This window comes from Babylonia areolata, chromosome 12 (assembly GCF_041734735.1).
Source record: "Babylonia areolata isolate BAREFJ2019XMU chromosome 12, ASM4173473v1, whole genome shotgun sequence".
NCBI classification, from domain to species: Eukaryota; Metazoa; Mollusca; class Gastropoda; order Neogastropoda; family Buccinidae; genus Babylonia; species Babylonia areolata.
This window is the reverse complement of record NC_134887.1, coordinates 14,416,182-14,432,197: the sequence shown is the minus strand read 5'-3', so window position 1 is coordinate 14,432,197 and position 16,016 is coordinate 14,416,182. Positions and strand designations below refer to the sequence as shown.

General features: G+C 41.9%; 1 protein-coding gene across 4 annotated transcripts in view; it reads left to right on the top strand.

Moving 5' to 3' along the window:
• The window catches only part of LOC143288077 (uncharacterized), a 322,115-nt gene extending 319,283 nt beyond the window's left edge, over positions 1 to 2,832 (top strand). For 3 of the 4 annotated variants that reach the window (XM_076596351.1, XM_076596350.1, XM_076596352.1), the window contains one exon: positions 1 to 161. This exon is cut by the window's left edge and continues 316 nt beyond it. The gene's annotated coding sequence lies outside the window, so the exon portion shown is untranslated. Of the gene's footprint in view, positions 162 to 2,668 lie in introns of those variants that run through there. The other variant, XR_013056031.1, reaches the window with a different exon arrangement.
• Positions 2,833 to 16,016: the final 13,184 nt, after the last annotated feature.

Here is a 16,016-nt window from a genome sequence, read left to right as displayed (position 1 = left end):
ATGGACCAGTGACAGACTTGGTCTCCAAAGTGAAACATTACTCGCTAAAAACGTCGAGATGTGGAGCTGTGTAACAGCCTGGTAAAAATAAATAAATAAATGAATAAATAAATAAATAAAGGAAACAGTGACTGCAGAGCAAGAATTCCTTCTGAAGGAGATTCTCGGTTTTTGTTGGTTTTTTTTTTGTTTTTTTTTGTTTTTGTTTTTTTCTTGCTTGCGTCAGAAAGAGAAAAGACTGGACAGCAATATGTTTCTGGATGGATGCATTAGATGCATGCAAAAGATAGGCTGTGACTGATTGAGAGAGTCTCCGGAGGATGTTGTTGTGGGCAGGGGAACGCTAAAGCTTTGTGTGAAGTCACTAACAAGTTCCGCTGTGGGAAATGATTATCCGTTCAGAACAAGAAATTTACTGTTTCTTATGTAAATCTAATACATGCCACATGCCAGAGGAGGTGTTTTTTTTGGATAAAGCATGCACTACAGGAGTGGTGTCTTTGATAGGCAACACCCGACAGAGGCTTTAAAAAAATATATTTATAAATCGCACAAGACATTGCAGTCTTCTCTTTCAAAAAAAAAAAAAATGACACATGACAGAGACAGTGTTTTTTAGTAAATGACAGGTGACAAAGGCTGTGTTTTTGATAGATGAGACATTACAGAGGTAGTGTGTTTGATAAATGACACACAACAGAGGTAGTTTTTTTTATAGTTTTTTTTTAGATATATATAAATGACACGCAATAGAGGCAGCGTGTTTGATAAGTGACACACAACAGAGGCGGTGTATTTGATAAATGACACACAACAGAGGTAATGTATTTGATAAATGTTACACAACAGAGGTAATGTATTTGATAAATGTTACACAACAGAGGTAATGTATTTGATAAATGACACACAACAGAGGTAATGTATTTGATAAATGACACACAACAGAGGTAATGTGTTTGATAAATGACACACAACAGAGGTAATGTGTTTGATAAATGACCCACAACAGAGGTAATGTGTTTGATAAATGACACACAACAGGGGCAGTGTTTTTGATAAATGGCACACAACAGAGAGGGTGTTTTTGATAAATGACACACAACAGAGGTAGTGTGTTTGATAAATGACACACAACAGAGAGGGTGTTTTTGATAAATGACACACAACAGAGGCTCTGTTTATTTTATAAATGATGCACAACAGAGGTAGTGTGTTTGATAAATGACACACAACGGAGGTAATGTGTTTGATAAATGACACACAACAGAGGTGGTGTGTTTGATAAATGACACACAACAGAGGTAGTGTGTTTGATAAATGACACACAACAGAGGTAATGTATTTGATAAATGACGCACAACAGAGGTAATGTATTTGATAAATGACACACAACAGAGGTAATGTTTTTGATAAATGACACACAACGGAGGCAGTGTGTTTGATAAATGACACACAACAGAGGTAATGTTTTTGATAAATGACACACAACGGAGGCAGTGTGTTTGATAAATGACACACAACAGAGGTAATGTTTTTGATAAATGACACACAACGGAGGCAGTGTGTTTGATAAATGACACACAACAGAGGTAATGTTTTTGATAAATGACACACAACGGAGGCAGTGTGTTTGATAAATGACACACAACGGAGGCAGTGTGTTTGATAAATGACACACAACAGGGGCGGTGTGTTTGATAAATGACACACAACAGAGGCAGTGTGTTTGATAAATGACACACAACAGGGGCGGTGTGTTTGATAAATGACACACAACGGAGGCAGTGTATTTGATAAATGACACACAACAGAGGTGGTGTGTTTGATAAATGACACACAACAGAGGTAGTGTGTTTGATAAATGACACACAACGGAGGTAGTGTGTTTGATAAATGACACACAACAGAGGCAGTGTGTTTGATAAATGACACACAACAGAGAGGGTGTTTTTGATAAATGACACACAACAGAGGCTCTGTTTATTTTATAAATGATGCACAACAGAGGTAATGTGTTTGATAAATGACACACAACGGAGGTAGTGTGTTTGATAAATGACACACAACAGAGGTAGTGTGTTTGATAAATGACACACAACAGAGGCTCTGTTTATTTTTATAAATGACACACAACAGAGGTAGTGTGTTTGATAAATGACACACAACAGAGGTAGTGTGTTTGATAAATGACACACAACAGAGGTGGTGTTTTTGATAAATGGCATATGGCAAAGGCAATGTTTTTTGATAGATGACATCAGACAGATGCAGTGTGTTTGGGGTTTTTTTTATAAATGACTCACGACAATGTTTTTCACACATAACGCTTCACAGAGACAAAGTTTTGAATAAATGGCACATCACAGAGACAGTGTTTTGGTGTCATATACTGTACCATGTCAAACTGATGCAAACTAGGCCTATTGGTTTGCTCTGCTTGGCCAAATTTCGCGCGGCTAACAGTGAAAAGACGGGCCCACCCGCTCTCAGCCAATCAAACGCCCGTGACATGACAACATGACGCAGGCAGCGTTTTTTTGTTGGTTTTTTTTTTTGTTTTTTTTGTTTTGTTTTTTTGTTTTTTTTTATACATGACACATACCAGAGACAATGTTCCAGATGATGAATGGCACACGATATATGACACACATCAGAGGCTGTGTTTCAGGAAACGGTTCATTATCGCTCTGGACGCACGCGCGGTATATTCCATAAAAGCTGCAGCAGCTGGACTTGACGTGAGGGCGCAGGTCCGATTTATTACGAGAGGGAAAGGAGTGACCTTGAGTGCTCAACTGTGATCACCAGGCCTTTCATTGTGCCCCCCCCCCCCCCCCCACCCCAGCCCCCCCACCCCCACCCCCTCACCCCCCCTCCCCCTTTTAACGCACCTCTTAATCCCTTAAAAAAAAAAAAAAAAAAAGATATATTATTCTGTCATGCAAAATGTACGCTTTGATTTAAATGATATACTCTTCCTATGATCAAACTCGTTTTACTGACTTTGATGTACATGTTTTTTTTTTGTTTTTTTTTTTGTTTTTTTTGATCAACCTAATCAAAGCAATGTTATGTACATAAAGCACTTTTGCATGTTGCGCACTTTTTACTTCACCTCTGGCTAAATAATGTAATGGAATGTGTTTGTTTTATATGAATATATATCTATATACATATGTATATTTTTTCTGAAGTGTTTTTTATGATGATTCCAAAGACTAAATAATTGTGTTTTTTTTTCCCCTTTCGATTTTTTTTTCCTCTCCTCTTATTAATGTCTGTGTTGATGTTTGAGGTGATCAGATCAACTTACTGTCTCTGACATAATCAAAGATATAATACAGGTCGATAAACAAGAGAGAGAGAGAGAGAGAGAGAGAGAGAGAGAGTTTGTAAGTATGTGTGTTTTGTGTTTATTTCAGACATTACGTATTTCTTCAGACAATATGGAGAAAACTACATTCTTGTTTTCAAGGGTGGTGATTGTGATGACATAATTATTACAATTATACACTTATGAAAATACCATAGTCTGGTTCCAAATGCATTGAATACTACAAAATGAATTAAATGATTTCATTTTTGTTCACGACAGTAAAACTGCTTTTTCTTTACTTTGAAAAAAAAAAGAAGATAATCATAAACTATGCATTTTCATAACTAATGGCTGGAGAGAAATAAAAATGGAGGGAGAGGGGTTGAATAATGGCGATGATGATGGAGTTACTTGCCAAGGTTTCACTCACTGTAGATTCAGAATCAAGCTCTATGATATCACCGTATTTCTGTGCTAAAAATCCAGTTGTTCCAAAATATTCAGTATCAAGCCAGATTTCACAGCCAATGATTATTTCCAAGGTCTTTATCAATAATTTTTTTTTGGGGGGGGGGAAGAGAGAGAGAGAGAGAGAGAGAGAGAGAGAGAGAGAGAGAGATTGTTCGTTCTTTAACAGGATAATAGTTGAACCAGGTTTGTCACAATGTTTTACAACTGTCCCCTAATTCAAGGTGTTTTCATAGTTGCAGAGTCAGTATACTAATTCATCCCTAGAAAAAAAAAAACAAAAAAAAACAACATATTTTGCGCAGAGATCAAATTCCTCAAGAACAGGACTAGTGATTTTTTTTTCTCGGTGAGTCACATCTGTGAGATTTATGACAACAGTTTTCACTGCTCAGTGGGTTCCTATAGATATTTGAGATGTCATCTTTCTAACTGGTTCCTTGGGCAGAGAGCTTTTCCATTATTCTTGGAGTGCTCTCACTTCACTCTTTTGTACATCAAAAAAGCACAGAATGTAACTCAGAAATATAGATGATGAAACATGTACTTTGTAACACAATACGTGAATAAATGTGTAACCATTACTACTCATACTACTACTACTTCTACTACTACTACTACTACTACTACTACTACTACAATAATCTATGTACATAAAATAGTGTTACACATCAAAGATGCATCGAACAACACTAAATGTAATGAATGTATCTGTAAGTACTGGCATACTCGCAACTTCCATATCAAAAAGTTAATCACCTGTAAACATAAGTTAATGAAAAAAAAAAAAAAGGATTAACAAAAGCAGTTTTGAATTTTTCTCCTTGCCTTAGAATTTTTTTTTTTTTTTTTTTTGGCACTGATGTGACCAAAACATGATTACAGGTTTATGTTGTTATTGCAGGGAACTTAAAGCTTTATTTCAAATTCATTACAGAATTAGAGGCTGTTTGTGTTGGTTTTGTTTTGTTTTGTTTTCTTTTCTTTTCTTTATTGATAGGATACACCTTACTGCGCATGGCTTCAGGGTAGAAGATTGTGGGGGGGAGGGGGGGGGGGGGGGGGGGCGGGAGGGGGAGGGGGGGGGGTAGGGGGTAGTAGTGAAATTGTGCAAAGAAGGCAATGAGTGATGAGTGTGTGCATGGACACTTTGTTCTGAACTTACGATCAGGTTTTAAATTCTCTTTATTTAGCCCCCATCCACCCGCCTACTCCTCAACCCACCCGATCATCAGTATTCTGTTAAAATATGCAGCATGTTTTCTTTTGGTTGTTGTTGTTGTTGTTGTTTTTCTTGGGGGGGGGGGGGGCTTGGGGGGGGGGGGGTGTTATTTGAGAGGGGGAGGAAGAGGGTGTTTATTGGTATAATGTGTTGGGTCCCCTCCCCCCCCCCCCTCCCCACAAGCTCCCTTCCCCCCCCCCTCCTCTGAACCCACAACCTCCTCCTCTTCCCTGCCAACACCCCGCATCCCCTCCCCCCTCCCCCTCCCCCTTTCCCCAACACGGCACCCTCCTTCGCTCCCTCCCCGAAAGGATGGTGATGATGTTGTTGTTGATGATGATGATGATGATGATGATGATGATGATGATTACATCCCCCTACGTTTTGGGTTCATTTCCGTTTTTGATCCAATCCTTCCCCACCCCCACCCCCATCACGCCCCCCAACCCCCACCCCCACCCCAACACTCTCTGTGATGCATTGAATGCTGTTACATGACACTGATTGATAATCCAGGGTGTTTCTTTTTTTTTTCTTTTTTTTTTAATTTTTTTTTTCACTTAGGCAGCCAGTTGCTAACAACTACCCCCAGTGCCTAAACTTTTGTAAGCATTTGCCTGTTGGATTTCTTCATCTTTCCATTATTATGGCACCTGTTTGTTACACTTGTTCCTCTGTGTGTGTGTGTAGTGTGTGTGTGTGTGTGTGTGTGTGTGTGTGTGTGGTCTATACACTGGAAGTTCATGAATATACACACATGGCTACAGCCAAGACTTTACCAATAAGACTGTGTATTTTTGTGCATGTTTGTTTGTATGGGTTGTTTTTTTTTTACCATGAATTGTTAAAATTTATGTCCCTTGTTCCCATGTACACCTTAATTGTGACTTAAGATACAGTGTCATTGGGGTGGATGCAGTGTCATTGTGGGGTGGATACAGTGTCATTGTGGGGTGGATGTAGTATATTGTGGGGTGGATGCAGCGTCAATGGGGTGGATGCAGCGTCAATGTGGGGTGGATACAGTGTGTCAATGTGAGGTGGATACAGTGTCATTGTAGGGTGGATACAGTGTCATTGTGGGGTGGATGTAGTATATTGTGGGGTGGATGCAGCGTCAATGTGGGGTGGATACAGTGTGTCAATGTGAGGTGGATACAGTGTCATTGTAGGGTGGATACAGTGTCATTGTGGGGTGGATGTAGTATATTGTGGGGTGGATGCAGCGTCAATGGGGTGGATGCAGCATCAATGGGGTGGATACAGCGTCAATGTGGGGTGGATACAGTGTGTCAATGTGAGGTGGATACAGTGTCATTGTAGGGTGGATACAGTGTCATTGTAGGGTGGATACAGTGTCATTGTGGGGTGGATGTAGTATATTGTGGGGTGGATGCAGCGTCAATGGGGTGGATGCAGCGTCAATGGGGTGGATACAGCGTCAATGTGGGGTGGATACAGTGTGTCAATGTGAGGTGGATACAGTGTGTCAATGTGAGGTGGATACAGTGTCATTGTAGGGTGGATACAGTGTCATTGTGGGGTGGATGTAGTATATTGTGGGGTGGATGCAGCGTCAATGGGGTGGATGCAGCGTCAATGGGGTGGATACAGCGTCAATGTGAGGTGGATACAGTGTCATTGTGGGGTGGATGTAGTATATTGTGGGGTGGATGCAGCGTCAATGGGGTGGATGCAGCGTCAATGGGATGGATGCAGTATCAGTGTAAGGTGGATACAGTGTCTAGTGGGGTGGATGCAGTGTCAGTGCGGGGTGTATAGAGTGTCAGTGGGATGTATACAATGTCAATGTGAGGTGGATACAGTGTCTTATGCAGTGTATACAGTATCAATGTGGGGTGGATACAGTGTTTTATACAGTGTATAAATTGTCAGTGCGGGGTGGATACAGTGTTTTGTGCAGTGTATAAAGTGTCAGTGTTGGGTGGATACAGTGTTTTGTGCGGTATTTTAAGTGTGAATGGGGTGGATGCTGTGTGTTGTGGGGTGGATACAGTGTTTTATGCACTGTATACAGTATCAATGTGGGGATGTATGAAGTGTCAGTGTGGGGTGGATGCTGTGTGCTGTTGATGGGGTGTGGATACAGTGTGTTGTGGGGTGGAGGCAGTGTTTTATGCACTGTGTACAGTATCAATGTGGGGATGTATGAAGTGTCAGTGTGGGGTGGATGCTGTGTGCTGTTGATGGGGTGTGGATACAGTGTGTTGTGGGGTGGATGCAGTGTTTTATGCACTGTGTACAGTATCAATGTGGGGGTGGATACAGAGTCAGTGGGATGTATATAGTTAAAGTGTCAGTGTGGGGTGGATGCTGTGTGCTGTTGATGGGGTGTGGATGCAGTGCGTTGTGGGGTGGATACAGTGTTTTGTGCTAGAGTATACAGTATCAATGTGGGGATGGATACAGTGTCAGTGTGGGGTGGCCGCTGTGTGCTGTTGATGGGGGTGTGGATGCAGTACGTTGTGGGGGTGGATACAGTGTTTTGTGCTAGAGTATACAGTATCAATGTGGGGATGGATACAGTGTCAGTGTGGGGTGGCCGCTGTGTGCTGTTGATGGGGTGTGGATGCAGTGCGTTGTGGGGTGGATACAGTGTTTTGTGCTAGAGTATACAGTATCAATGTGGGGATGGATACAGTGTCAGTGTGGGGTGGACGCTGTGTGCTGTTGATGGGGGTGTGGATGCAGTGCATTGTGGGGTGGATACAGTGTTTTGTGCTAGAGTATACAGTATCAATGTGGGGATGGATACAGTGTCAGTGTGGGGTGGACGCTGTGTGCTGTTGATGGGGGTGTGGATGCAGTGCGTTGTGGGGTGGATACAGTGTTTTGTGCTAGAGTATACAGTATCAATGTGGGGATGGATACAGTGTCAGTGTGGGGTGGACGCTGTGTGCTGTTGATGGGGGTGTGGATGCAGTGCGTTGTGGGGTGGATACAGTGTTTTGTGCTAGAGTATACAGTATCAATGTGGGGATGGATACAGTGTCAGTGTGGGGTGGATGCTGTGTGCTGTTGATGGGGGGTGGATGCAGTGCATTGTGGGGTGGATACAGTGTTTTGTGCTAGAGTATACAGTATCAATGTGGGGATGGATACAGTGTCAGTGTGGGGTGGCCGCTGTGTGCTGTTGATGGGGGTGTGGATGCAGTACGTTGTGGGGTGGATACAGTGTTTTGTGCTAGAGTATACAGTATCAATGTGGGGATGGATACAGTGTCAGTGTGGGGTGGACGCTGTGTGCTGTTGATGGGGGTGTGGATGCAGTGCGTTGTGGGGTGGATACAGTGTTTTGTGCTAGAGTATACAGTATCAATGTGGGGATGGATACAGTGTCAGTGTGGGGTGGACGCTGTGTGCTGTTGATGGGGGTGTGGATGCAGTACGTTGTGGGGGTGGACACACAGTGTGTCAGCGGTGTGCCACAGCACTAACCTGCAGGGAGCCAGCCACAAGCCTTCAGCCTTCTTGACCCGTTCTTGCCTTTCAGTGCTTCCCTTCCCTCTCCCTCTTCCACCCTCCCCATTCACCTACCCCCTCGCTCCCCCCCCCCCCAACCCCCCCCCCACCCCCGCCCCCCGCCGCCTCACCGCCAATCCCCACCCACCCCACCCTCCACACACCCACTCAGATGTCCATATTTTCAGAAGAGAAAATCTGCCGTAAAAAAAAAGAAAAAAAAGAAAGAAAAACTGATCACGATGTGTCACAGAGTTCTGATACAGCAGATTTTTTGGGGGGTTGTTTTGTGTTTTTGTTAAACAATAATTGTTCTTCACTCGTTCTGAAAAAAATTAACTGCACTGTTGTTTTTTGTATGTTGTTTTTTTTGTGTTTTTTTCAAACTGATTCTGCGCACATTCCTCTTTTTTTTTCTTTTTTTTTTTTTGGTACGAATTGACTTTTTATCATGGCATGCCTACTACATCTAATGTTTTCTGTTGGTTACGAAGAAAATCGATCCTCTGCATTTGTGCCCATCACAAAAGAAATAAATAAATAAATAAAAAAGAAAAAGAAATCGGGTTGTTTGTCTTTAAACATTGACTGTGTGAATGTTTTAGCAGTGGAAACAGAAATTATATTGTACTGTATTTTATTACTTTTTACAACGACAGCTTTCTCTGTGTCTTTTCACCAAGGAGAATGAAGAGAAACAATGAAGCGCTATCTTTTTTTTTGTTGCCGTGGGTTCCTATACGTGCGCAAAGTGCAAGCTACACACAGGACTTCAGTTTATCATCTCATCCTGAATTTGTCAGACTAGCGTCCAGACCATCGCCTCAATGTCCAGTGGAGAGGGAGGAGGCAATTCTGGTGAGTCTGGAACTGGATCCCATGCGATGAGATTCCCTCACTTCCTAGGCGGATGCGTTTACTGGTAGGTCAGCATTCCACTGTCATGACAATGGTTGTTGTACACACGACACGACTGTTCAGGGGAACTGCTGTTTCTGATAGCGTTGTTAAAAGTCCTGTGCTTTTGTGGTAATGGCACAGAGTATATAGTGGTTACTTGTACACATGCATGTGCCCAGAGGATTCACAATGAATTGTAGGAGGAGAGAACACACACACACACACACACACACACACACACACACACACACACACACACACACACACACACACACACACTAACACACACACACTAACACACACACACACACACACACACACACACACACACACACACACACTAACACACACGCACGTACGCACAACACAGTGCCCTGACCACGAAGAACCACCACAATGAAAAACGCATCCTCTGTATTCTTCTTCCACTTGACGACCTACATCAGTATATTGATGAAAATTGTCGTTTTGTGGGAGGTTGCTGTTGGGCACAACCCCGTGGCCTCTGCCAAAGAAAGAATAATAGAGAAGGAACTGTTCATCGACTCGTAACAATATCTACTTCTGTCTATGGCAGAACATGTTCGTCATGAGAAAACAATTCAGATGAATATTTCCATATCAATGTAGTGAGCGGGGGAAAGTAGCACCCCTCTCGCCCAAGATTCAATAGAATACTGGTTAAAGTATACGCATACCAAACGATACCTCAAACTTAACAGTACGAAATTACACGAAAATCTTCATTTACACACAGCGAAAACGATTATATGTACAAATAAAACAAACATGGTGACACAGAACTAGCCGAATGCCAATAAATAAATTTACCTCAACAAATGGTGCAGTCTGGTCACAGCAAATTCCCAGAGACTAGAACGCAGCCTTTTCCACCTGGTCGGACGAGGACACAGGTAAGCACAGGGCCTGCAGTAACCCTGACAGAACTCTGCCTGAATGAACAGCCCATCCCCTCCTCTTCAAACGAATGAAGAGGAATCTGGAACCACTGGACAGACCGACCAGGGGCCGTATTCAAGAGAACATCGTGCCTGAGGGTAAATGTGTACCTGAGGGTAATCTGCCTGAGGCAAGGCAAACTGCCCGAGGGTAAGTAATATTTGTATTTGTATTTCTTTTTATCACAACAGATTTCTCTGTGTGAAATTCGGGCTGCTCTCCCCAGGGAGAGCGCGTCGCTACACTACAGCGCCACCCATTTTTTTTTTTTTTTTTTTTTTTTTTTGTATTTTTTCCTGCGTGCAGTTTTTTTATTTGTTTTTTCCTATCGCAGTGGATTTTTCTACAGAATTTTGCCAGGAACAACCCTTTTGTTGCCGTGGGTTCTTTTAAGTGCGCTAAGTGCATGCTGCACTCGGGACCTCGGTTTATCGTCTCATCCGAAAGACTAGCGTCCAGACCACCACTCAAGGTCTAGTGGAGGGGCAGAAAATATCGGCGGCTGAGCCGTGATTCGAACCAGCGCGCTCAGATTCTCTCGCTTCCTAGGCGGACGCGTTACCTCTAGGCCATCACTCCACCATATCTAGTATTCATGAACACAAGAGTCTACCTACGTGTCTAGAAACTGAAGGCAAGTTACCCTTACTATCTGCCAAGGGTGATTGCCCACGAAGCAGAGGAAAATATGGCGGATCTTTTTGCAGCACTTTTTTTTTTTTTTTAAGGGAAAACAGGCGTGCTTTACGGATAGCACGTGTTTTGCGAACTCTCTCGACAATGTTGCGAGCTGTGGTGCGATGAGAAGTGAAACTGAGAGCATGGCAGACAGGAATCGTGGAGATTTTTATTTTTTTTTTTTTTTTTTTTTTTTTTTTAAGAAGATGGGTTAGCTGTCTGAGGGTGTGTCTTGAATACGAAGACAACGGCCCCAGAAGGCCTTCCAATTCAAAACCCGTCTGCCAGAAGACAGAGCAAGACAGAGAGGAGCTCGAGTCTGAACCAAGAACGGTTCACTCAGAAGTATAATAACCACACGAGCGGCACGGACCACATTCCCACATGGACACACTAACTCACACACGCTCACACACTCCTGTGTATGGCAACCCTATTGTCTCAAAAGCTGGATCCATGCCGTCTTCCCCAAGAATGGCGAAATAGAACAGTAACGTTCGACCGTCGACCGTGACAGTGGGGTGGGTAGGGGGTGGCGGATGTTAATGCTACTCTATTGTGTCACAGGCAGGGCACAAGTCTGGACGTGAAGCAGTCCAGCGACTCAGCTGCGACAGCCTATCATCTGTGTCACATCACTGACACTGAACACATGAACAAGGAAACACAAACACGCGTCTCTCAGCTTGTGCAAATGATTGCATGTGTCACATGGTCTGGTCATGCACAAGAACATGATTTTATTTGATTTTTTTTTTTTTTTTTTTTTTTTTTTTGCTAACAATGAAAAATGCTTTCAAACAGATATATATACAGTCTTGAGTTAGACACACACACACACACACACACACACACACACACACACACACACATTCTGACTTATTCTGGTGCTTCGTTAAACAAACTGTTCAAAGGAAATGTGGTTGAAACATTTCTGGGATACCCAGCAAGAGATTAAAGAAACACACATTCTGGGAGCTTATTGTTCTATTAAAAACTGCAGGATTTGTATATGTCTAAAGTTACGCTGCATACATGAGCAAAAGCGCATTTGACAACAGAATTAATTAACCCCTATGAATATATGTTTCAGAAGTGGAATTCCCTAATCTTTTATCTTTTCTTCATATTATTTTATTTTCCAGTGCTCGGTGACTTGATTAATTGCGCCAAATTATAAACAAGTTATATGGGTTGGGGTTTGCTTGTTTTTTTTGTTTGGTTTTTTTTTGTTGTTGTTTTTCTTGTGTTTTGTCAGGGTTTTTTTTGTTTGTTTGTTTGTTTGTTTTCGTAACAATGAAACTGAAGATGTTCGTTTTCCAAGTCAGTTTATAAAAGTGTCAGACTCAAAGCGTGCAGATTGATTCATACATAAATCACATGCCACACCACTCCTGGTTTATGAAAATAATTGGAGGGTGTGGGGGAGATGCCTGACCTTCACATAAATCCAGTGATCTGATCAGGCTTGGAGAGCCAATCCTAGGTTTGAATAAAACATGAACATAGTAATGATTAGAAGAAGGAGGAGGAGAAGAAGAAGAATGTTCGTAATGATAATGATGATAAGAAGAAGAAAGAAGGAAGGAAGAAAGAAGAAAGAAGAAGAAGAATTCTCGTAATAATAATAATAATAATAATTAGAAGAAGGAGAAGGAGGAGGAGAAGAAGAAGAAGAAGACGAATACTCATAATGATAATGATGATAAGAAGAAGAAGAAGAATTCTCGTAGTAATGATGATGATAATAATAATAGAGATAATAATGATGATGACGATGATGATGATAATAATATAATGATAACAACAATAATAATAATAATAATAATAATAATGATAATGATAGCAATGATAATGATAATAATAATAATAATAATATTAATAATAATCGTCATCATCATCCATCAACATCAACAGCAGCGGCAGAATGACAGAGACGACCTGTCAAGGGTCAAAACGTCACACTGACACAGTGCGCAGACAGCGCGCAGACTTAGTCGCATTACAACACAGGCATTCACAGTAGGGAAACTGTCATGCACAGCTGTGTGTTTCGTTTCATTGTTCTGTTCTGTTTGGGTTAGCCTAATGTCCTATTTTAATATCCAAAATTATGTGAATTCTGGGACATATGAAAACGAAGGCTTTCACGCGTTTTACATTCCAGGTATTCGAGAAATGACACGCTGCGATTAATTGATTGTATTTGTATTTCTATTTCTGTTTATCGCAACAGATTTCTCTGTGTGAAATTCGGGCTGCTCTCCCCAGGGAGAGCGCGTCGCTATACTACAGCGCCACCCATTTTTTTTGGTATTTTTTCCTGCGTGCAGTTTTTGTTGTTGGTTGTTTTTTCCCTATCGAAGTGGATTTTTCTACAGAATTTTGCCAGGAACAACCCTTTTGTTGCCGTGTGTTTCTTTTACATGCGCTAAGTGCATGCTGCACACGGGACTTCGCTTTTATCGTCTCGAGTCATCCGAATGACTAGCGTCCAGACCACCACTCAAGGTCTAGTGGAGGGGGAGAAAATATCGGCGGCTAAGGCGTGATTCGAACCAGCGCGCTCAGATTCTCTCGCTTCCCAGGCGGACGCGTTACCTCTAGGCCATCACTCCTTCTCATCAAGAATTAGGCATAGCACGATACAAAATGACCCGTATTATGAACAACTCCTCCTCCTCCTCCTCCTCCTCCTCCTTTTTCTTCGTTCTATCGTGGGCTGTGACTTCCACTCGTATACATGAGTGGGTTTTTATGTACACGGCCGTTTTTAACCCCGCCATGTAGGCAGTCATATTCCGTTTTCGGGGCAGGGGTGCATGGCGGGTATCTTCTTGTTTCAAAAACCCACCGAACTCTGACATGGACTGCGGGATCTTTAACGTGCATATTTGATCTTCTGTATGCGTATACGCACGAAGGGTTTCAGGCAATAGCAGGTCTGCACATCTGTTGACCTGAGAGATCGGAGACACACACACACACACACACACACACACACACACACACACACACACACACACACACACACACACACACACACACACACACACACACACACAAAATCTCCACAATTTGCCCACCATGCAGGCGCCGTGAAAGTCATTCGAACCCAGGACCCGCGGATTTGAAAGTCCAACGCTTTAATTAACCACTTGGCTGTGGCGACCGTCATGTCATGATCATGAACCGACACTTGTCGTCTCACGCCGATCTTTTTTTTTTTTTTTTTTTTGCATGCTCCGCAGAGCATAAACTAAACGAACGCATCATTGTAGACGATTTGTCGGACGTGGCGAGATGGCTGCACGTCAGTTAACTTCCAGCGACTGAATCTGTATCAGAATGACATTAATAAACGTTATAACAGAGCTGAAAACCACAGGTATAGCGTCCGCCTAGGAAGCGAAAGAATCTGAGCGCGCTCAGCCGCCGATATTTTCTCCCCCTCCACTAGACGTTGAGTGGTGGTCTGGACGCTAGTCATTCGGATGAGACGATAAACCAAGGTCCTGTGTGCAGCATGCACTTAGCGCACGGAAAAGAACCCACGGCAACAAAAGGATTGTTCCTGGCAAAATTCTGTAGAAAAATCCACTTTGATAGAAAAAACAAATAAAACTGCACGCAGGGAAAGAAAAAAAAATTAAAAGGGTGGCGCTGTAGTGTAGCGACGCGCTCTCCCTGGGGAGAACAGCCCGAATTTCACACAGAGAAATCTGTTGCGATAAAAAAAAATACAAACACACACACACACACATATATATATATATATATATATATATATATATATATACAAGATCTGCTGTCGGTAACACCGTTTCATCTCTGCCTGAAACTTGCCGTGAAAACATTTTTTTTACTGAATTTAGAATGTGAAAGTAGGATTTTGATGGTGTTGTTATAAGAGATGGAACGTTCTGAAGATCGTCAGTACATGAGCGATGTCGACATTGCTAGGGCGTTGTTGTTTTTCTTCTTTTTTTTCTTTTTTTCTTTTCTTCTTCTTTTTTTTTTTTTCTCTTTTTCTTTTTTCTTTTATTTTCTTTTTTTCTGTATCCCCCACCCTCTCTTTCTCCCTCTCTTTTTAATGTATGTGTATAACTATCTACCTATCAGTATACATAGATACATATATAGTGGTGCGTGTCCATCGAGATTGATGATGACCATCGCTGTCATCCAGCTTGGGGATGGGGGGAAGGTGGTGGTGGTGGGTGGGGGGATGCTCATGAGTCTATCTGTGAATGCACAGATGGCTGAATAGTCCAATCTGCGCACGAAATGTTCGCTGATAGGAGGGGAAGACAAAGACAGGCATATCATTATCAGGGAGCTTGTTTATCAATTCACATATTGTTGAGAGAGAGAGAGAGAGAGAGAGAGAGAGAGTTATGTTTACGTGCAATGATAGTTCTACGCTTGTTGCAGCCACACGATCAATATAATGTTTATTTTGATTCTGTATTGCATCCCAAGAAAATTTATCTTAACTCATAAACTGCAGATGACGCAGAGACAGAAAACTGATAACGGATGTAGTATGAGTGTGTGTGCGAATGCGTCATCTCTCTCTGTCTCTGTATCTGTATCTGTCCAATTTAAATTAATTTTTAAGTTACTGCCTTCAGTTAAGACATTATTAGTGAACACGGAATACCCGCAAAAGCTTATAAAATATTAAACTATTTTCATATCAAAGGGAAAACAAGAGAGGCAAGGCCTTCAAGACTCACTTGTGATACACTTTAAAAAAAAAAAAAAGAAATCCAAGCTTTTTATGTATTGAGTATAATTTCAAAATGTAATGTTTAAGATGAGAAAGATCAGTTTAAAGCAAATTAAGTCCCCTAGCATTAATTACAGAGCAATTTCCCTTTTTTACTATCTGCACCAAAACGTTTGCAAAATAAATAAAACTTCCATGCTTAGCAAAAGAAGTTCCTGTTTGAACAAAAAATGATAATAATGACTGCTCTTGTTGTT